Source organism: Rhinolophus sinicus, linkage group LG10, assembly GCF_036562045.2.
Source record: "Rhinolophus sinicus isolate RSC01 linkage group LG10, ASM3656204v1, whole genome shotgun sequence".
In the NCBI taxonomy this organism is placed as follows: domain Eukaryota; kingdom Metazoa; phylum Chordata; class Mammalia; order Chiroptera; family Rhinolophidae; genus Rhinolophus; species Rhinolophus sinicus.
In genome coordinates this window covers 39,083,315-39,106,931 of record NC_133759.1, presented here as the reverse complement: position 1 = coordinate 39,106,931, position 23,617 = coordinate 39,083,315, and the positions used below count along the sequence as shown (strand labels likewise).

General features: G+C 42.2%; 1 protein-coding gene across 4 annotated transcripts in view; it reads right to left on the bottom strand.

The window, feature by feature from the left end:
* Positions 1-21,915, bottom strand: part of ZBTB38 (zinc finger and BTB domain containing 38) — a 71,783-nt gene extending 49,868 nt beyond the window's left edge. The window contains exons 1-4 of one of the 4 annotated variants that reach the window (XM_019747296.2): positions 21,345-21,667; positions 20,175-20,248; positions 4,036-4,101; positions 3,091-3,451 (exon numbers count right to left, since the gene is read on the bottom strand). The gene's annotated coding sequence lies outside the window, so the exon portion shown is untranslated. Of the gene's footprint in view, positions 1-3,090; positions 3,452-4,035; positions 4,102-20,174; positions 20,249-21,344 lie in introns of all 4 variants that reach the window. The other 3 variants (XR_012489684.1, XM_019747287.2, XM_019747312.2) reach the window with 3 other exon arrangements.
* Between the last annotated feature and the right edge of the window lie 1,702 nt (positions 21,916-23,617).

Sequence of the window (23,617 nt, the reverse complement as noted above, 5' to 3'; positions counted from 1 at the left end):
ATTTTCTGTCTTTACACTTGTCTTCTTTAATAAATTGTTTACACATTTATTCCATGCCCCTCTCTACTGCCTACCACACTAGAGGAAGTTCCATCAGAAGTAGGCCCTGGTCTCTCTTGTTCGTTAGTATATTTACAGTCTCTGAAACATACGTGGCATATAGTAGATGCTCAATAAATGTGTTAACTAGGAACTCAAAGGCTTAGCATGATTTAGTATTAGAGAGAAAGGTGCTAGATCTTTTTCTAGATTCTTCTCCCCGTATCAACCAGCTCTCAGACATGGTCTGGCTACCAGTCTCTCTATGGGGAGCCATGGTAATTGTTGAGACAGACCGACATCACTCTAGTAGCAAGAGATGCAATCTCTTTTAATTAGAAGATATTGACACAACAGATATCAATCTGCATGAAGATATTTTGGATGATTGAATGTAAGATTTCCCATTTACCTGACTAAACAGATCATTACTATGGGCAGGTTGAAAACAAAAAACAAAAAACCTGAGTTAAGGCTTGGAAAAACATTTCCTATTTTCCAAAGTAAAAAAGAGTTGAGAATTTCATACTATAAATCATTCAGGCAGAAAACCACAGATTTGCCCATTTCATTTTGGTGAGAACAAAGCAGTTGTTTGCACATTCTTCTGGCACACCTGCTCTGGCCTGCCCAGTATAAACACCTTCGCCAAAAAGTGTAAACAGGTTAAGCATAGCCTTCTAAACAGTGAAAAGGGGTAAATGCCATCCTCTACAACTGGCAGGAAGTTTTCTTGGCTAATCTTGTAATAATTGTAAATGGGTAAGTTTAGAAAAGCTTTGTGCCTTGTAAACATTTCTGTGAAGTGTGAAGGCAAGGCATTAAGGCAATACACAGCAAAGTAATAAATAATAATTATTCTTCCATTCACTGGTCTATTTACTAGGATGACAATGATACAATATACTTCCCAACAGTCTTATTTAGCTTTCAAGCTCCTTGAATTGTGTTTTAAACTCTCTTAGGCTAGACTAAGAGCAACAAAAATGAAAAATGCTACACACACAAAAAATTATTAGGAATGAAAATCTCCAAGATGACGCAACCATGCTTGAGTTAAGAACAAAAGGATCGACATTTTATAAAGAAGAAATGCACTGTTGAATCTACCAGGCATTCATTTTTATGGTAAAACAATTCTATTGCATCCATCTAATCTTGTGATTAAGATTCAAATGGGTTCAAAATGATTAATTTGCACCGGCCTATCAAAATAGAAGACATGGTAGTAATCTTTCTGAATAGCAATAGTGTTTTAATTACAAATGCCTGGCTCATTATTTGCTCAAGAGCAAATGACAATTAGCTTGATCCTACTGCAACTGTTAATGCTATTGCTACTAAAATACACAGGCAATACTGAATCAGATTTCTGACATTGCCTTTCAGTTTACGATCTTCTGATTGATGCTATATTCAAAATGTACTTAGTCATTTTAAGGCACAGGCAAGAAGGAAAATGGCTCCCAAACAGCCAAAAAAAAAAGGTGTTGCAGGAAGGATATGCTACCCAAAGAACAAAATCACTGTGACATGAATCATGTTCTAATACAATTGAGCCAGAGAAGACTCCAAGCAAAATATTTAAGTTGGCCTCAAAACAACACAACAACAACACAACAAACCCTTAGCCCGTAAGAGGTTTGATTTTACAGTGCTTTGGAATATTAGACAAACTGCTAGAATACAGCAACTATTTACATAAATGGTTCTGAATCTCAAGGTTCTTCACATCGGAGCAAACCCTAGGGAGGTTTCTGGTTTGACAGCATCTTTCTCCTCACATACCTACAAAGACATTTCCACAAAGGCTCAATGTGCACTTATCATTGGGGGGGTGGGCTTGGGTTTGGGTCTTTCTCTACCGAGAGCTCTGAGGTTACCAATGGAGGGATCAGGGAAAATAAGAGCATAAGCATTTTCTGATTCTCAGAATTTCTGAGATACCTTTTGTTTCAGTGGCGCTGGTGAACTCGTGATAATGAAACTACACCTTTGTACACAAACCTTGACCAGCATTCCGGAGCACATTACAAAGAAAACCTTAATTTTGAAAGTATTGAACACAAAGGAAGGGAATAAAAAAAAAGCTCTCATTGTGCAAGCTTTCTCAATATGTGTAGAAATATGACTCAGTTTTTAAAGCTTGAAGACCGCATTTAAAAATGTATAAAGCTAGTGCAGACTCTATATGAAAGGAAAAAGAACTGTAAATGTTTCATTAAACATTTGTTTCTTTTTTTAAGACAATTTTTTGCATATCTGTTATTGCATTTTTAAATGAGATTTGGTTACCAAGGAAACAGGTTCTGGCCCAGTGTTAATTTGAAACTAAAATATATTTGAGACGTTAACCTCAAAGGAAAGAGCCCATGAAATTATTTTGAAAAGTGTCAGAATTTGGTACTTACAGAACCACAGCTGTATGGTCTGCAGTGAACCATCCTAGGGACCCTGTTTCATTCAGTGAAGCTCTTTTTCTTCTAACAGGGCCATCTACATTTAATATTTCCCCTTTTAAAAATTATAATACTTCATCTCCCCAAATAATAGATATATAGTGTATTTATTCTTGCATATTATCTAAAATTAATTTGGAAGCATATAAGTTTTTATTTTCATCTTTCATATAACACGTTTAAAGACCGCTTCTTAAAATTTAAATATTTTAAATGTTTCATATTAAGCTTGTTTGCGCTCTTTGAAATTATCTCCAGAAACCCATTTATTTTTAGTTTCAAGATAAAATGGAGCCGAATCAACAGACTTTTCAAAAAATTCTTTTGTTGTCTAATGGCGCCACACCTATCATATATATGATTTTTTAAAAAGGAATCATCTCACTTTTATAGCAGAATCATTTTATAAATTTATAAAAGCTCTCTATATTTCTATAGTACCTGAATAGGAAAGGCTATCCAATTTAATAACCACCCCCCACAAAAAATTACAATTGTCTTATTTAATTTTTGTTTTAAAAGTCATATTTTAATCCAGCTAATATCTTGCTGCATGGCTCAAATTCTATAAAACATGCAAATTTCAACCTACCTGTATGTATCACTTTGTGCAGTGCTAGCATGACAAGACACTCAGCCATTTTTATGTAAAGCGATGGAGACCAACTGATTTCTCCGTCTTCTTGCTCACAAGTTTTAGATGCAATTGTCACACACACACAAAATCATACGCAGAACAGCTTGAATGTACTGTGATCATGAGAACTGAATTTATCAACAGGAAAACAGGATTGAAAAAAGAAGTTTCTCATCCAAGGTTTCTCTGAGGCTGCAACCAAAGAGGTGGTGTGTTGAATTTTTTTCCCTTCCTCCTCTGAGAGTTCAAAGCCCGGAGCTGACCACTGCAAAGGCCACTGTCACATTTGCTGAAAATCAAACCACTGATACCAGCACTGAAAATACAAATTTGAGAACCAAGTTGTTTGCACACCATGGAGCGCATAAGAGTTAAAAATAGATTCCACCTTGCCTCCTACCTGCATAATAAATATGTAAGTTTCAAGTGTTTAATTTGATATTCACATTAATTAACAATACAACATACATTATTTAAAAGATAGCAAATGCAAGAAGAAAGGGGAGACACCATCTGGTAGCAGAGTTTTGTTGTTGTTTTTGTTTATAGGGTTGTTGGTTTTTTTTTGGCTTTGTTAAAAAAAAAAAGTAAAATCCTATTTTGAATGTGATGAAAAGCAAACATCCAGAAGCAAATGAATTGGAACTGAAAGGTGATATTGAAATATCTACGGCTGTAATGAGGCAAAAACAAGTCTTCACCACCAGATGATAGGGCACACAGAGCATTTACATACTCACATCTGAAATACTAGGCAACGTGGAATGAATTCTACACACAGCATGCACACACAGCACAAGCACGGCTAATCCTGCCTGCCATCTTAGGCTCGCAGGAGCAAGATACGCATTGCATGCAGCACACAAGCACTGGGGAAGGAGGAGGCAAGGGACAGCTCACCTTAAATGCAGTATCTGATTAATGTTGTAAGTGACATTGCATATCAGCCTCAGAGTCTTGGTTCAACTGGGTAGGAGGGAACAAAGAAAAATGTCATCAACTGGTGATGCAAGATGAGCCCAATCGCTAAACACTGTTTAGCAAAGTCCAAATTCTGCAACCAGACAGTACGAGGCATTTCATACACTTAAGCAGAGCTGCTGCACAATGAATGTGTCCTTCTGCTTCTGAGAAGCAAACAATCCTTTTGCTAAGGAAGAAAATCAGCTGGAATGAATACTGTCATATCTTCTTGAAGAAAGCTTTCAATACAGTATGTATCTGGTTTGGGATGCATTTTATAGACTGTTAATTTAGTAGAATTGCTAGCAATCGCAACAAAACAAATCTGTTAAGCTATTGCAAAGTAAAAAATGATATTATAAAAGGTTTAGCATTTCTATATTATTTTTAAAAATCCTAAACGGTGCCGGCAGGCTTGTAGAAGAATGCATGATCAGCTGTCTGTATCCGTGCTATAACCTCTAACCACAAGCGTGTAAATGTATCCTGCTAAATGTGTCTGCAGTACAGAACAGGCAGATACCTCCTCAGCTGGGATTGTATTAAAATGTGACTGGATTTGCTTAAACTTAGAAGCAGAATAAAACCAGGACAGAAACATACGTGGATGCTGTGTTCCTTTGGATGTATAGCTTACCATCATGAACGATACAAGCTGTCCTTAGGATACTGACCTAAATAATGTTGATGTGCAGCAGCATACATACTCTACTTGCTCAGCACGTAGGACGTGCAAAATGATTTTTCTCCTCCCTCCCCTCCCAAAAGCTAAATGTAAAGTAATGAGCTATTAACAGGAATCCAAAAGGATATACACACACACACACACACACACACACACATATATATGAATGTATATGTATATATAGAGACAGAGAGACAGAGAGACAGAGAGAGACAGAGAGAGAGTACATACTGTAAGAGAGGAAATGGTGTTGTGCTGAGATGCAATGTTTCTTTGTTTTACTTTGAGGCTGATCTTAGCTACGCTTGCATGATGACACTGTCATCACGAAGGTCAGGGCTGACACTGGGGTGCTATCTGTTTTATGAGTGAAATGTTTTCTGAAAATTAAATCTCATCTACTCAAACACCAAATTTCATGTCTTCCTCAGTACCACCTCCCTACCCCCGCTGCTCAAGATTGATGGGTCCTTGTTTGGCTGTATGTAATAAATTGGAGTCACCTTCTGTAGAGACTCCAATACGTAATTGTAGGAATTAATTTTTTAAACAAAAAAACCTTCAAGAATTCTTATGCATCCCCTTTCAATCCTTCCTATCAACACACACACACACACGCACACGCGCGCACACACACACACACACACAATTGAAGCTCAAATTGCAATGAAACATTTAATATGTGGAACAAAAAAATGTGGAAGGAGCTGTTTATTCAGGATTTTGAAAAAATGCCTAATAAGCAAATACTGTTTTGCTACAAAACCAGTGTCACCATGTCCCCAAAGAGAGAAAAACAGCATAGCTTGCTAGAAAAATTTCCTCCAGATCCTGCCGGCAGGTAAAAAACAGAAAAGCATTTCATTTACCACGCTGTATAAAACAAGAAGTCTTTTATTTTTAAGGAAATAGAAGAGATTCTTTTCTACTCCTTCTTCAGCTACAAAGAAACCATACCCACCCCCACCCTTAGATCCTGGACATAAGCCAACATTTTTATAAAATGCTATGAGACTGATTTTGAATACATAATATTTACGTTTTTCTTCTTCGTATCTCTCCAAAAGTCTTTCATTGCCTATTGCATCACTGAATATGCTAATGTTAGTTCATGTTAACACGTGCAAAAATAAATTAATATTTTCTGGGATTGCTAGTTTTCCAGCGCCTCTATTTTCTATAAGGACTGGCTAAAAATGATCAGGTTAGCAAAACATTCACATTCCCCAGAATGTTTTTAAAGGAGAAAGTGTATTCAAATATCTTAACTTAGGTACTAGGTTTCACAACCTGCTCTTTTGTTTCTAGCTTTCATTCCATCTCCTTCCCCAGAACGCAAGTGATTTTTTAGCTCAATGTGTGGAGAGTACGCAGCTCAGATCTATCCTATACACTTTAAAGTCTCTGAGATGGGTTGTCCAGATGGTTGGTCATACCTGAGTCACACCGAGTCCTCTTCTCCTTGGAGCACATCTCTTCCCCACAACTATTCCAGAAATAAATGTGGCTCTAATGGAAACAGTTGCTCATGGTCTAACACCAATGGTGGAACCATCTTCCCCACCCCCACATCATTGCTCTATGAGCTCTAGTTAGTATTGACAGTGACAGAAAATTAGAATGGAGTGTCCTTAGGCTAGTTTCTCCCTTACCATGGGGGTCGAGAATTAGAGAGACTATCATGCTGAGTTACAAGGTACCAATTTAGAATAAGGTCACCTGGAAAGCAGGGTCCTTACAGTGGGGTTGGAAGAGGTTGAAGCAAACACCTGCGTGTTTGACGCCATTAGCGTCTGTTCAGATATTCCCCATTAATGACATCTGAAAGCTAGACATTCACATTAAAACACTCACAAATTATTATTATATCGGCTAAATAGACACTATATGGAATCAACGCTAACCGCATAGAACTAAGTCGATGCCGCCTCTGCCTGGGATAATAAATGACAGTGACAAGGACAGTAACGCGTATCAGGCTCCCATGAGATGAGTGAGTAGTGCTATGTCCTCTTTACAGGACCAAGGTGGTGAGTGTGGTCAGGTCCCTTATTGGTACTCGTAAGCCAAATGCCAGGGCCCGTGGTTTCCAAACCTCCTTGTGAGGTTCTCTGTCCACCCTCTGTCAAAACAAACCTAAAAGCCACGAATTGGTTATTTTATGATGTTCCAAAACACTCAATGAGCAAACGTGGCCTGTTTACCAAATCTGCTTGTGTGAAACAAATTTGAACTATAGTTGAAAGCACTCAGATGGCTGAGCTTGTTGAGGCAGACATTCTCTGCCTAGTAAATTCTGTTTTGTACTTTTAAAAAAAACCATGCTCATGCTTGAATTACTTAAGCTTTGTCATGATTACAAGTGGCAAGGGTATGCATTCACGTATGATTTTTAAAAATTCATGCTCCTCACCAATCTCCTCAGGGCATGTGCACAAATATTAATTTAGAAGATGAGTCCCTTTTCCATGACGAAAATGTTAACCTGTTTTTGCCACTTGGACGAGTCAAGCACCAGGAACCCAAAATAATCAGGCAGGAGCAGGCTGGAGATGGACAGAGCCAGACGTGAGGCGAGAATCTTTCAGTTTTATTAAGGCTCTTGCTTGCTCACAGTTTCATTGTTCTGCAGTCTGAGCTCATTTTATTTTCAGTCCGGTGGGTTAAAGTTAAATTGCATGGCTTACGCAAAGAACATAATTCAAGTATGAGCAAAGCTGGACTCTCTATGTTTAAAAAAAACGTAAAGTCAGGGCACTGAGTCCCAGAGGAATCTTTGGTTGATAAACATTCGGATTGGTTTGCACATTACTTCACTCCATTCGCTGCATTAAAAATTACAGCTGGTTTCCGTTTACACTTAATATGGATATTCAACATTGTGGGTAAGTTTGTTATCAGGTTAGGGTGATCTAAATTTTTTTTAAAAAAATGTTTACCAAGTAATATTCTTGTATAAATTCTTAGAATTTAAAAAGTTTTTAAAAATTTATGAGATTGGTTACTACATCTGTCTACAGAATATTTTGCCTGGAAACAACATGGTAACAAATCTGTCAATGACTGAAAGTACCTTTGGATGATATTTTAGTCTAAATTTTCTGGAAAATCCAGTACTACTTTGATCATTTACATTTTTGCCTAGAGATCTGGGCAGGAACTTCTGCTTTCTACCTTGGTCAGAGCTAAGTCTATAATAGCTACCATTTATTGAGAACCTACTATCTACTCGATATTATAGCTATATTATGTCATTTAATTCTAAACCAAGAATCCTGCAAGGTGGATATTAGTTATGTCAACTCTAGGAGAGGAACCAATTGAGATTACCAATCACACAGTAAATAGCAGAGTTAGGATTCAAACCTAAGTCTGACCGATTCCAATGTCTGGGTCTTTCCACCAGTGCTAAGGGGACAAAACCTCCCTCCACATTCCACCCTGATGTGGGAATCTTCTTACTGTGTACACTTCTGGTAGAGGGGATCCACCTCCCTGGAGCCACAACTACCGCTGTTTCTAAGAATCAGCCCCAACTCACCAGGCCTTTGGAATTGTGGGTGCCGAGGATGCTGAACCAGCAGGTGGAAAAGACAGAACAAAAGAGGAGGAATCAAGGAGATCATGTTGGAAAGCTAAAAACAGAAAGCAGTAACAATTTTGGTCCGAGATGTGTCATAATGTGGAAACGTTTTATGAGGCAAAATAAGTAGAAGATCTTCCATTTCCATCTGAGCAAACTATTTCCCCTAGTGAAATCCAATCTTTTCATGTTACGGATGAGGAAACTGAGGCTGAGAGAAATCTGGTCATTTGTCCAAGATCACACAGTTAATAAATGAATTTACGCATTTGCTGTATTAAAAAGTACATCTCATTTCATTTTATACTTAATATATTCAGCATTTGTGAGTAAATTTATCAGCTTGTTATATTGTTCTAATCTAAATTATCAATTAAAGAAAGATGCATGTAACAATCAGGACTGACCTGGTTTTCACTCACAAACACTGTGTTTTTGGCCTGAAGAGATAACCTAAGTTGGTATTATGACTTCCTTCCCCAACATATTTTTTAAATGGGCTTTTACAAAGACTAACTTTTGAATAACAGATTTTCCTCAACCAAGTTCAATGTTTCAAGTGCATCATTTTAATGACTGACTCTGTGTTAACGTCTATACATTTTGCCCCTGTTGAAGAGCCCTTGCAGCTCTGAAAGTCTGCGATTCTAAAACATCCTGCCTGCTTTCTTGCTAGGTCAGTTAGGCCAAGAGCTGGATTCCAAGTCTCCTGCCGCCTGGTTACGTGGCCAGCCGACTATCTCACTCATTGGCAGTAATTTTATATGCCAACCAGATGGCTCTGAAAGGGGGCTTTCTAATCAACTCTGTCGGCTGCACCGTGCCGGGGAATACGAGAGGACGGTTATCTTGCTCAATGCTCATGAGGCAGTAGAACGAAGGGTTGGGTGAATAGACATGCCTGAGGACTTGAACTCCAGGAAGCCTCCTCCAATTCTTAGACAGGAGTTTTCTCATTTCCGTCCATTAGCATCTGTGTAAGATGTGGGAAAGGAGTAAACACTTGATGGCAAGGATTGGGCAGCAAGTCTTGGGGACCAAACTGAAGTTACCCTCCAGGAAAGAGCTGGAAGAAGGGAAATATGAAGCATGTGGTTTTCAACAGAGAAAAAGTGTAAGTGACTTAGAGCTGCAAGGGAGACTGGTGGATACCATTCCGCCCACCCTAATCCAGCTCAGGCTGTCCTATGGGAAGCTCCTCAACTTGTTTCACCACCAGTTTTGATCTCACTACCTCAGCTTTAGCAACAGAATAGTTCCTGCTTTCATTTCTCAGTGCACTTGACACATGGCACTAATAAAGCCCTTCCATGCATACAGAGGTCAAGAGAATTCCCACATCCCTAACCACATGTTCGTTTGAGCCACGACTGCCTGCCACCCCCAAATGGAGAGCAAGTGCAGCAACGGGGTCTTCTAGATCCTGAACTGGCAAGATACACATTCAGCAAGAAGATTGAGTTTCTTCTTTCTAGAGAGAATTGGCAACTCGGTTGAAAAGGGAGGGTGGGCTGTACATGAAGGTAGAGAGAAGGAAGCGTTCTCATACCCATGTGGGCGCCGAATCCTCTCCTTGTATCTTTATTCATCCTGGGCAACAAATATTCCAAATATTCCACCTGGGAACAAACTCATTTGCTTTCTCTTCTCTCAGAAACAAAGTCATTTGCTCTCTTTCTCTTCTCTCATAACTTTGCAGCTCAGAAGGGCCACAACCACACACCTCCTCTCACCAGAGCAACTTAACAAACCTCAGTGAATCTTCACTTCCTTTGGACTAACGATAAAAACACAAGAAGTTTGTGTAGTATTGAATTGCCTACCTTTACTCACGTCTCAGGGTTTGCTTCCAGCAAGATCTATGAATCGCACATGGTACCTGGAGCATTACCTGGTGCAACAAAGGGGCTCATATGGGTATGTTCTTGACTGACCAACACCAAACTTGGGGATCTTTTCTCTGCTCCCACCACTACCAGTGGAATCTTCAGCTCTGTATCATGAAGCCACTTCCTAGAACTGGAGAACTCACTCCATGAGTGAAGGAATGGGCCTGGGGACTGAAAATACCTATGGAAGTCTTTCAAGCACTTAATCACTTATTAACGCAGGGAAGTCACAGGTTGTCTGGCAAGCAAACCACAGGCTTTGTTTAAATCTGTCCCTCCTAGGACAGGGGAAGGGAAGACAGAAAGAAGAGTGACCTGACAGCACACCACTGCCTTCAAAAATTACCTCAACATTTCCTCAGGCCCTGGGTGGCAGAGCATGTTTCACAGAATTATAGGATGAAGACGGCACTTTAGACAATGTCATCTAAACCCTTTCTTTGAGGGAGGAAAAAAATCAGGTTCAAAGAAAGTATTATAACTAAAGATCTTGGCAACCCCGATAAAAGCCTCAGTTCTTAATTTATAGTATTCTGCTCTTTGTAATTCAACACATTGGCTCAATGTTTAAAACATTCTAAGCTGTCATGCAAATAGGTACTTAATAAATGGTAATAGATTAAGTGAATTAATGAATAGATGCTAGTCTTGAGGGTTTATAACTTGTTTCCCAATTCTTCTCAGAAGAAAATATTGTTTAGCCTTTTTAATCAAAAAGCTCAACTAAATAAAATTTTAAGCAAACTAATAAATATTGGCCAAAATATTACCTGAGACCAAGTGTCACTTGAGAGTATCAGAGAAGTTGGTTTGATTGCTATACTCAGTCAACTAGATTAAGTTTGTCCGGCAGTGTTGCCTTTATCCTATTTGGTTTGCAAAGAAAAATCTCCTGAGTTAGCATGAGCGGCTAAAAATAAGTTGCAGGTTTCATTTTCCGTTGTTCAGTATGGTTTTGAAACCAAAAGGTGCAAAACTCGGAGAGTTATCAACGCCTACTGAAAATCAGCAATTCAAATTGTCACCTTTCTAGCCCACCATCCTGCTCAGCAGCTCCCAGCCAGGCCCAAGAAATGCACGCTGCTCTGTGTCTCAGCATGGTCTCTAGGGATGAGTCACCCTTAAGAAATAAGGCATGGCAAGAAATTAGGGCTGAGGCCAGTCCCCTGGGACAGAGGCTTGTGTGTGTGTGTGTGTGTGTATGTGTGTGTGTGTGTGTGTGTGTGTGTGTGTGTGTCTTATATCCGGACAGGATGCCACATAGATATCAGCCCCAGATGCTCAGCCTCAGTCTTAGGTGAAGCTGGGGATCCCTCCTCGGAGCAAGGGAGTCAATAAAGCTGGAATTTCATTCTGATGGGGCCCTAGCTTACTGAGCACAGCGAATACCCCTTGTCCTAAATGCCCATGGCCTTGTGCAATTCCATACTGCAAACCCAAGCAGCTCACAATAAGTTTAATTTCAAAATTTCAAAACTGTCTTTCCAGCGCCAAGTCTGGCCAAAAGGTGTTTGACAGAGGCGTAAGTGCTTCAAAGGGAAGGCGGCAGCCATCTCGTCTCACACCGGAGCTTTCAGCTGGGGCACAAGGCCCGGAGAGAGCCATGCGGTTAACAGAAAGCCCTCAGCTGAATGAGATTGAAAGGGGGCAAAGAAGGGTTAATCTCCTTCCATTAGAGGAGGGGCCATTTGGTGAAGGTGAAGAGAATAATCTGTATGAAGAGCAGAGAAGACAAAGAGCTATTCCAGAAAAGAAATTGTTGTGCAGGGTGAGAAAAATGATTTGTCCTAGATTTTCACAGTGAGGCCATTTCTTAGATCTCTGAGTCTTTACCTCGCTTTGAAGTTACAGTCTCAGGGAGGGGGGAAAGGGGCATATTCACGCTCAGTGCTGCAATGCTTGAGCTTGCTTCCATCTGAGGTGAGCGTCTCTGAGGAAGCAGAGGGTGAGGCCAAAGCCACCAGGACGCCTCAATAGAAGCCTAACCATAAATCAGAAAGTGGCAAAATAAACAATAGGAATTGCTCATGAAAGAGAAGCCAGTGGCTGAATCCTCTTTTCCTGGGGTGGAGAACACCCTTTTAAAAAAAATTAATTAAACAAAATATACTTTTAAAGGTTGCTTGTAATAACTTTTTGGAACTAGTTTAAGATTCACAAGAAGTTGCAAAAATGGCACAGTAACTGGATAATTTCACCCAGCTTTCCCCAATGACAATATCTTCTACTACTGTAGTACATTGCCTAAACCAAGAAGTCGGTATTGGTACAATACTATTAGGGTGGTGCACAAGTAATTGCGGTTTCAAAGGTTAAAAACAATTGCAAAAAACGAAATGACTTTTGCACCAACCTCATATTAACTCAGGTACAGACCTTATTCGAATTTCACCAGTTTCTACATGCACTGTGTGTATGTATGTGTGTGCGTGTGCATGTTTGTTTCTAGACTTCTATTAAATTTTATCACATGTGTAGACTGGAGTAGCCATCATCACAATTGAGATACAGAACTATTTCGTCACCACAAAAACCCCTCGTGCTACCTACCCCTCTATACTCACACCTCCCCCCAGCCCTACCCTCGGGCACCAATCTGTCCTCTTACTATAATGTTGTCGCTTTGAGAATATTACATGTATACAACTGGAATCATGCAGCATGTAATCCTTTCTGAGACTGGCTTTCTCTCACCCAGCACAATGCCCTTACGATCCATTCACATCGTATGCAAAGAGTGTGAGCTTTTTTATTCCATGGTATGGATGTACCAGTTTTGTTATCCATTCACCCACTGAAGGACATTTGGCTGCTTTCCAGTTTAAAGCTATTGCAAATCAAACTGCTTCTATATATATTCATGTATAGATTTTTGTGTGAACCTAAGTTTTCATTTCTCTTGTGTAAATACCCAGGAGTGGGATTGTACAGTAAGTATATGTTTAGGTTTATAAGAAACTGTCACATTGTTTTCCACAGTGGCTGCACAATTTATATTCCCACCAGCAATGGATGAGAGATCCAGTTTCTCCACATCCTTACCAGCATTGGGTAACATCAGTATTTTTTATTTCAGCCATGCTGATTGACGTATAGGGGGCTCCCTTTGATGTCCCCAGTCAAGATGGCAGGAAAGTGTGGCACCCTCAGAGCTTGGCTGGGATGGCTTCAGATATCTCTCACCGTTCCAGCTTTCCTAATAGTTGTCTACACAGCAGCTTGGGCAATCTGGCATTTCTGTGATGGAAAATGGGGTTCTCGAGATGGGGTGAGGCTTCAGGTTTGTCTGGTTGCTGCTGACTGCAGTGGTGGGACACTGCCCTCTGATCATGCTGGATTCTTTGAGGCAGTACCCCTTGGCCACACAGGCAGACTTGATACCAGACCCTCGCTCAATTGAGGTGATATGCAAGCCATGATACAAGAGCCAGGGGGCAGTTACAGACTTTGCCTGGGCCAGGGTCCTCCTGCAGCCTGGGCCAGAAACGGTCTCAGTGCTCTTTATTCTTAGAATTAGTTACTTATTAGCAGGTGTGAGGGGAAGGTGGACACGGAGTCAGCATAGACAGGTAAGGATGAAACCACCAGTGGCACTTCTCAGATTATAGGCCCACTGATCACTTTTTGCCCTTTGATTTCCTAATCTGTTGACCGCCTAATACCCTCTAACAGCATGTGGACACCTTGTCTGGATGTCACAGAACTCCGACTTCTATTTCCTGGGACTTAGATCTGGAGGCGCTGCTGTCACCACCACATGGACTTCCTACCCAAGGGATCCAGGTTCTGTCAGCAATTAGAATTCCATCTAAGCATCAGGACGTGCCCCAGCCAAGGAAGTTGTTTAGGCTGCCAGGGACATAGGCTTCGCATAGGGCCAACATCACAGTGATGAGTCAAATAGTAGTCTAGAAAGTCATTTTCCATCTGGTGTGCCCTTCAGTCAAGGGAGGTTATAGACCTTCCCAGAATCTATATTCATCATGACCTTGGGTCCACAAGTTTGGACCAGGAGCCCAAGATTCAGGAGAGCAGTGATCCTTGCAAGGAGATAGCTAAGAGATGATGGAAGCCATGCACAGATGCAGTGAAGCTTGGTGATCATAGGCAAATTCCCTGGTTCCCATGGGTGCAGAACGGGTGCAGCAGAGGCACTCCTTTGGGTTCTGGCTCTTGTGCTTCACCTGGTGCAGTCGCAGGAGATGGATGTGGACTTGGGCATAGTGATTTGTAAAACCAGAACATAAATGGGACTGTCAGGAGCTAAGCAGTCTATGGAGGCTGAACTTGAAAATCAAATGATACGATCATTTGGCCTCCAGAAGTTGAGGTATATGAGAGGAAGGGCAGCCAGATATTATCAGGTGACCAGTAGGTGTGCTCTGATGAGTTTGAGCAGTTATGCAGACAGGATGGATAGTTATACTTCCTCTTAGAAGGTGGTGAGAATTTTTAAATCGGGTTGTTGTTTGTTCACTCTGTTCTCTGCTATCACAGAATTTTCCAACGTTCCATTTTCAGGTGCCTCTTCTCTGGCCAATGCCCCTCCTTTGGTCAGAGCTCCTACTAACCTGCTGTCAGAAGGCAGCCCAGTGCACAACACCTTTCAGATTTAAAGAGGCAGGTGCCTCCCCTGACCATGAAGTTACGTAATAGGGCCTCCACCATTGAGGCCGAATCCATGTCAGCTCCCCTCTAGCTCTGGCTTTGTCTTCTTTTCAACTCATGCCTACCTTGACCTAAAGTTTGCCCAGAATATGGGTCTTGCCCTTGCCCTGCTCTCTTGGCTTCTGACTCGGGACCCTACCTCCTGCTCTGCTCTTATGGCCTGGATCTGCATGGCTGCACTATGTCCTGCTTCGTCTAGCTGCAGTGTCACCACCTCAGGCTTAGGGCGCACAGTTGTCTGGCTTCATTCGGCGACTAAGGTGAGCGACCCCAGAGGGTTGCCACACACGTCCTGAGGTATGGCCCTGCCTATCAGAAGACAGATGAAATTTCCCTGGCTGAAGGAAGGGCTCACTTCAGGAGTTAGTCATCTCGCTGATGCCTTGTCTCTGTTCCCCAGAGGGTGGGTGGATCCGAGCGCTATGTCTACTCAAGTTCTAGTTCTACCTGTGCCACTAAATCCCTGGGTAACCACAAGGAAGTAAATGAACCACTCTGGGTCTCAGTTATCTCACACTTACAATAAGGTTTCCTGACTCCCTAGCTGATAATCTTTCAACTATACCATACCACGAATAAGGGAAAATCTAAAGTTCAGAAGCCAAAAAAGAACCTTTAAGTTAAATTCTAGTTTAGATATACTAGCTCAGCATTCCCTAAATTTTTTTTCTGTCTAATAGGTGTTTGCTGAAATAAATGTTTGTTGAATTGTATGCTGCATATCAATAGTTACATATCTTTAGTAAGGATTGGGAGGCTATATTAAAATGCGTATGCCTAGGCTCCCTCTTCAGAGCTTCTGGAGCCTAGGGGCATGCATGCATCTTAACATAAGAAACTAAGGGGACCTAGGCTTTGAAATAGATACTGGTAACTTTTTTTAGACGCTAATTTACCAATATACAGTAGGAACTTTAAAACTAGGTCATTTGACCTACTGATTCAATTCTAAGAATTTTCCCTAAGATGTCCACAAAGGTTTATCTACAAGAATGTTTGTATATTTATAATAGCAGAATACTATAGGCAATCAAAATGTCCATCAAGAAAAGAATGGGTAAATTAAGATATATCAGTGCAATGGAAACACAGCCATTCAAAATCAAATTTTCAAAGCCCATTTAGTCACTTGGAAAAATGTTTACAATAAGTGGGGTGAAAAAAAAAGCATATAAAATAGAACTTCAATAATTTTTAAAAGAAAAGAGAATGTATATGAAAAATTGGAAAGAAATACATTAAAATGTTAATATTGAATTATTACTTGTTTGCTGAATTACTACAGATAGTTGTTTCCTTGTTGATATTTTTCTGTATTTTGTATAGTGACTAGCTATGACTCCTGTTATTTGAAAAAGAGTGATACATTTTTTAAAAAGACAAAGCATTTGCCTTATGTAGAAAGAAAGCAGAGGGAAGAGGGGTCTCCTAGGAGTCCAGCCCAGCCTTGGCCTGGCTGCTACAGGAGGACTCACAGAACAGGTAGACTGAGTCTGGTGCCCGTGGTGAATTTTGAGCTACATTCTCATTTGCAAAGTACCTTGGTATAGTCGATGCCAAGGAATTTGGGTCAAGGAGAAAGTCCTTTTTACTAGATGCAGCTTTCCTGCTAAATTCGAGGATAATAGACTATAGGATCTGGGACATGGAGGGAAGTTCACAGTTTAAATGAACTACTTCTTTATTGCCCTTGGGTTGAATTCATGCTTGTTGCCTCTGTGTATAATTCCCCCCCACCTCATAACAGCAAGCAGACAGACTGCACTCATGACTAGAGGCTTGGGACAGATGGTGGGCTCTATTCTGGCTTGGGAGACACCACCCAGGGTGGTGCTTGCATGGAGTGATTTCAAAACCTCCTTTAACCAATGCACTGGGAACCCCGTACAACGCCAGGAAGCATCTTTTTTTTTTTGGCAGAGAGATGGCTCAAATCCATCTTCCCTTGCAGATTTCAGTGAATCCCAGGTCAAACCTCTCTCTGAATAAGATTAGAAGCCTCGTGGTTAGGCCTCTGGCCTAGAGTCAAACCTTTCCAAATGTCCTTGAGATTTTTACACCACATGCTTTGGCTAGTTAGGAAGCGGTGCAAAAGATCTCAGATGAAAGACAACTTAGAAAGACAAAAACAGAAACATGAAAGTAATGATATTTAACAATATTAATAGCAATATCAAAAGCCAAAACACCAATGCTGACCATAATTACGGTAATCCATTTCATTAACACCTTGACTTGCCATACATTTTTCTAAGTTGTCCAAATCATTTCACATATATTACCTTACTTATTCTGACAGAATCTCAGTTTTACATTTTTTCAAAATACCATTTCGGAGGCAGGAGGAAGCTTGAAAGTTCTGATGAAAACCAGAGGCTTCTTGAGTTAAAAACAAAACCCTGAAGTCTTCCCTGTGGTGTTTTCCAACTCCATTCTTGACAAAAAATCAGGGGATTTCAGCCTGAGAAATTATGAAGCCTTATTACCCTGAATCCTTAGCTTTGGTGAATATGACGTGGCCTTATTGCAAAATTCTCTAACGAGAGTAATAGAACATTTATAATACTGACCCAGGGTAAGAAAGGGGCTTGTACTTCTGCGCTGCAAAAACCATAAATCCTCTGGGGTTAAAAAATAACCAACTGGTCTAGACACTGCCTATGTCAGCCTGCTATGCTGTCACATCTGCTCCTCATAGATCAACAAGGTCCAGGCTAAGGTCCTTAGATGCCCTTGACTCTGAGAAGACAATGGTGCCCCAAATTTGAATTACACCCCTCATGTGGAATTAAAATCTTTTTAAATAATAAAATATTAAAATTAAGGAAGCTTAAGAAAGTGCAACTTTTCTCACGATGTCTACGTTGACGCTTTTTTGAAAATGTCAAAGATCCAAATATTCACGAAGAGTATATTTGTTACCCCTGCCTTGTTGGTGTGTCTATGAGGTCACCCAGCATGCTGTACTGTGGAGGGGTCGTGTTGACAGTAGTTAAAGTCTGATTAGGCAGTTGCATACCTCTTCCTGCCATGCTATGCAGCTAGACATTAGAAATCAGGAGATTGACCCCAACACACACACACACACACACACACACACACACACACACACTCACAAGTCATTCCTACATACGTAGTACTTTGAGGCGTCATTACCACATGGCAGTTGAAATTAACAAGCTGAATGGACCCTGACACCTGTCCTCCTTGACTGTGGCTTTGGCCTTGCCCTTCCTGGCAGACTCCATTAGGCTGGGACTTCCAGCAACAGATCATCTCCAATTGGCTCCAGCTTTTAAAACCTGGTACTTGTTCTCAACTTACTCCTTTGGCTGCACCCGTCTAGCAGGCACTGCCTTCCCCCACCACCAGCCCTAGTCCATGAGTCCGGCCAGCTCATGGCTCAGTAGACACTTTCAGGACCCACCAGCCCATGAAAATGGACTTCCAAAGGTTGTAGCATTTTTGCAACACATCAACTTGTTCTTCTATTCCACAACTTCTTAGCCCATTCCAGATGGGAGGGGACTGGGTCAAGGTGAGGTAGCTGTTATAGGAGGTCATGCATCAGGCTCTGTGACAGTCTGACAGGCTGTGTTAAATCTGCCAGGAGCTGGCTTTCCCACACCATGGACAATGTGTGTTCTTCAGGGTGTGGGCGTGAGTGCCAGAAATGTTCAGTGCAGGGCAATATTCAATCAGATACCAGAGTGACTAGCCAGATATTGATACACAACTAGAGAACTAGGTACCAGGTAGCTCAGGCAAAGACAGTGGTCTATTTTTAGTATATGTGCTGCTGAAGCGAGCACCTGTAGTCCATTTTTACCAGAGGCCTTTAGTCCTTTAGCACCTGTAGTCCATTTTTATGACACCTTAGGGGCATCATAGGGCACCTGCCATGTGGTTTCTGGTATTTACCAGTGAGGGGAATACTGCTTTAAGCCCAACAATGGTGAAAAGGCTACATAAAATACAAAATTAGTTCAGGGTTCTCCAAATAGGGCTTATAAGGTTACCACTTATTATTACAGTAAATGTTTTGGAACTTTTTCTGCAAAGAAAAAGCTAGAATGTATCAAATCCTTGGGGTAGCATTAATCTTGAGCCTTTTTAGTCTACTTTTAAATGTTTCTTTAATAATTTGGTTTGAAGATCCCATCTTAGTCAAGGAGTCCCTCCTCTCCCTGTCTCCCTGCCAACCCATGACAAGATTAAAATGTGTGCCAAGATCTGGAGCAGAGCAGGCAGGGCAGTTTCCCAGAGCCCCCAGGAGCAGAGAGAACCATGAGCCAAGGAGACCAAGAGCTTTCCTATCAACCTCTGGGGCTCAAAGTTGGGGGAACAGAATTCTGTTAGCCATATTCCAACTATCATGATTAGACCCAGGACCAGGAGACCAAGCCAGAATGGTCCTAGACCAAGAGGATCCTATAGGGAAAAATAAGGGGAAGAATGTCCTCCCTGGTTCACTGACCACTGTTGGCGTGGTGGTACTCCTGGAAAGGCTCAGGGTCAGAATGGACAGAGGCATCTGGAAAAAACTCTTACCCACTGCTCCTTGCCCGCATGGCCAGATGTTACCTAAGAGTGTCAGTTAGGGAATTCTAAATATCTGATCATTTTTTTCTTCTCCCACTGCTGCATTCTGCTGTCTTATCCTTGAGTATCTCTAAGTTCCTTATTATGCCTGGCCAGAGAGGACTACCTCTCCTCCAGAAACTCTCCACAGCATCCCTGGGAAATGGCTACCCCTGCCCACACCCAGAGACTCCATTTCCCAGACTCCTTTGCAGCCAGATGTGGTCATGTGATGGAGTTTTAGCCAACTGCATGTGAGTAGAAGTGATGTAGACCACTTCTAGGCGTGGCCCATGAAAACCTCCCATGTACACTTTCTCATGCTCTTTTCCTCTTCTACTGGGAAGTGGAAACAATCCCAGGTGACCTTGTTAATCACATGCTGCAGAAGGTGGAGCCTCTCTCAACCTGTGTCTCTGAACGCCTGAGTTTCCCCACTAAACTGTACTGTTACAAGAGCAAGAAATAAACTTCTATTTGAGCCATTATACATTTTTCAGTCTAGTACAACAATTAGCCTATCCTATTACATATCCTGTTGATACAGCTATTATCATTGTGTGCAGAAGTCCCCACGCCTTCTCCCTTTGTCTTAAATCTTACTGCAAACCAAAAGAATAAAATTAGTACACTTAAATTTAAGCAGCCATTAGTGACAAATGACACTCACCGAATTAGCGGTCACAGCTTCAGATCTTGCAGCCAGATGAACAGTAGTTTAGCAGAGCCTCACTTCGAGATAATCTGATATATTAAAATAAAACAAAAAGTAAAATGTAAGACCTACAAAAGAGGTACATGAGAGTCTGATGGTTAATTTCCAAAGGGTGTTGTCAGTGTACAAAGGAATTTGCCACTGTTTTCCAGTAAATGACAAACTTCCCTATTGTCTTTAAAATAAGATTCGTTTTTAATATACTCCCTCAATCATCACAAAACAGAATTTATAAAGAGCAATTCTAGTCTTTGTGCCAAGTAAGCTGCAAAAAGACTAGATGCTCAGGAGATGACTTTGGAAAACTGAGTATGATTTCTATGCCTATGTGCTCTGCTGTTCTTATGTACAACTTAAAACTTTTCTCTCGGAAACTTAGCTTCCTTAGGTAGGAACTTCCAGAGCTTGAAAAATTATAGGCTATGCAAAGACTCAATATTTTTTTAGTCGAAGTTAAAACAGATACCAGAGATACGTTATAATGTCTTTCTATTTCATATCATCCCAGATGGCACAAGTAGAAATGAAAACAAGCTCTCTGTAAACAGGGCAATGAGAAAATGGAGGTATCTAAACCAGAACAACTGGAGACAACCAAAACACGCTCTGTAAAGGTGGCAGGTTGTGGATATTTTCTTACCAGAGTAGCCATCTTTTACCAGATTAAGTGCGAAAATATCATTTGACCGCACGGCGCACCTATTCGCCTAGAACAGCATTTATTTTTGTATCTGATTACTCAGTATAAGATCCAGGAAGCAAACAGTTCAGAACTCTGAACAAACATTCTGTTAGTCCAAAACACAGCACTAGGGCGGAAGAAGGAAGAGGAGACAAAACAAGAGGGTTGACGGGGAGGGCTCGACTTGGGCCACTTCCCCCAGGGTTTCAGCCTTAGTGTATATATACATATTTTTGAGAGAAAATGCGTTCTTGTCTGGTCCTGTGGAGAACAGAGAGGTCAGATAGATCCCTTTGGTGCTGTTATATTGAGGGTCTCCCAAATGCAGCCCCCACTCCCTCCCTCTGGGCTGGGGCCTGCCAAGCCTCAGGTGTCAGGGAACAAGATGGCGCCCCACAGTGAAGGGCACTGAGTGATGGGGGCCAGGGTGGGCCTTCACTTACTTGGAGGCGCTGGCTCCTCTGAAACCCAGACGCTGCCAACTCCCTGGGCTCAGGAGTTATAACCGCTTTCTTGCTCTGGGTTCTTCACTTCTCGTTGCAATCAGCTCCACATATTTTTCTGATGATGTCACTCATTCTGACTTCTTACTTTTTGAAAGTTGATCCACAAGTAAAACCTTCCATGGGGCTTAAAAAAATAAAAAAGAAGAAGAAAAGAAAAGAAAGGTGTGCTGTGGGGAGATGGAGAGGAGGAAGAGAGAGGCAGTTGCCTCCTTATTTTGAGATTTGCTGCAGCTGCGAGTGCCACTCCCCAGCCAGTTTCCTGGCTGCAGAGGGAGGCCAGTGGCCGGGCGTGGGTGACGTCAGGGCCAGGCCTGAGTCATCACCAGAGGCCGGGCTGCCCTGCCACTCGGAAGGGGACAAAAGGAACCTTTGATGTCCAGGGCCCTCCTCTCAGCACTCTTGCTTGTACTGAGAAGCAGGCCAGGAGAACATTCCAGCCGCCTCCCCACCCCCAGCCGTCCTTCCTACTTCCGGAACAGTCCCAGGCAGATTCAGCAAGGCCTCCCTAAGAGATGTCACCCTCCTGCATGGCAGAGGCATGGGCCCTGTCTGTCAAAGAGGGAAAGAGGGGAGGGTGTTTCTCTGGGGATTTCTCACCTCCCCCTCTTCCTTCTTCCTCTTGGTGCTCCCTGACCCAGCGAGTCACAGTGGTACTGAAAGAGATGTGGAAAGGTGGAAGGCGTCCTCGTCACCTTCCCTGGGCAGTACCCAGTGGGTGTCTATTCTCGTCTGCCTTTCCGTGATGGCCCTGGACCTCTGCTCTCTGGGTGCCAGAGTGAGCTTGTGCTTTGAGGATTTTAGAGGGCACCGCTCCTTCACAGGGGTATTTATATCCCAAGGCCTGGCAAGGGGCCCAGTAAATACATGTTGAATGAATGAACGATAATTTTAAAGTAAAATAGTAGAGGACATATATTGAGTACTAGCAGTGAATGTTCAAGCTTCTGTGCTAACTGCTTTACAAAGGTTATTTCATTTATTGTTATCATGACAACGCTATGAAGTGGGTACTATTATTATTCCCAGTTCTATAGATGAGAAAATGGATGCTCAGAGAGATTAAGACACTTCTCTACAGTCTCACAGCTAGTTAGCGGCAGAGCCTGGATCGTCTGATCTCAAACCCTGTGTTCTTAACCACGGTGCTGAGTGGCTGGACTGAGTGAATGAATACTGACCAAGGGCAGCCTGTCCAGGACAGAGCGCATAAGGACAATGATGGGGTTGAAACCAAATTCTATAGAAAATAGTGGAGCAGTTAGGGATGATGTGTCTAGGGTAGCAGGCTTCATGCCCTCTTGATGGGTTAACACTAGGTGTGAGGCTTGGTGAGCTACCCAGCGTGGCCAGGAGGGCAAGTCCATTGGCAGGTCCAAGTGGAAGTGAGAACTAGAATCGAAGACAAAGCCTGGTGGTGTGTGGTGGATGCAGGGTCCAAGAGCACAGTGGACAGAGTACCTCAGAGGAGCCAAGACCCAGACTTGTCTTTATTGCCCCCTGGACTCATGGGTGTGGGTAGAAGCGTCAGTGTAGCTAAAGGCACACGTCTGGGGCAGGCAAGAAGATGGCAAGGACAAAAGATATGATAGAGTTCTCACAGACTCCGAGACCTAGAGAAGGAGCTGGAACTATGGCATCGTTTCAGAGAGAGAGAGGAGGGGCTGGAAGTGACAGGGAACAGAGCTGGACCTGACAGTGGTTGTCACTGTTCTTCACACTGTCCTACCAGGAACCAGCTGCCTTTCTGGGACTGAGCGAGAGAGCTGTCAGTGGCTGTGTTCAAGCCAAGGAACGAAGTGGTGGCAGGAGGAGAACATCTGTTCATGGGGTTGTCTGGTCCCAGGATAAGAATGACCTCAGAGGTAGCTTCTCCCTCTGTGGTTTGTGCCACTATTCTCCTTGGGTAAATGCCTCATTTCAAGAGGAAGACAAAAGCCAGGAATGTGCAGCCTTTTATAGAAAGGGGGAGGGTAGTATTGGTAGCCTCCTCAGTAATGCCATGCCACAGCTCTCCTTCTCACTGTGGGGCAGGATGTCTGGTCATGGGACTCCTCTCCTCGGCTCATGAAATCGATGTAGTTACCCTGCTCTGGGAGCGCTCAGGCATCACACCTGTGCTGTGGGGTCTGACACCCCAGGCAGGTGGAATCAGCAGAGGCGAATCTCAGAAGACAGGAAGCCATGAGGTTTTTAATCAAGGGAGCAGCAAC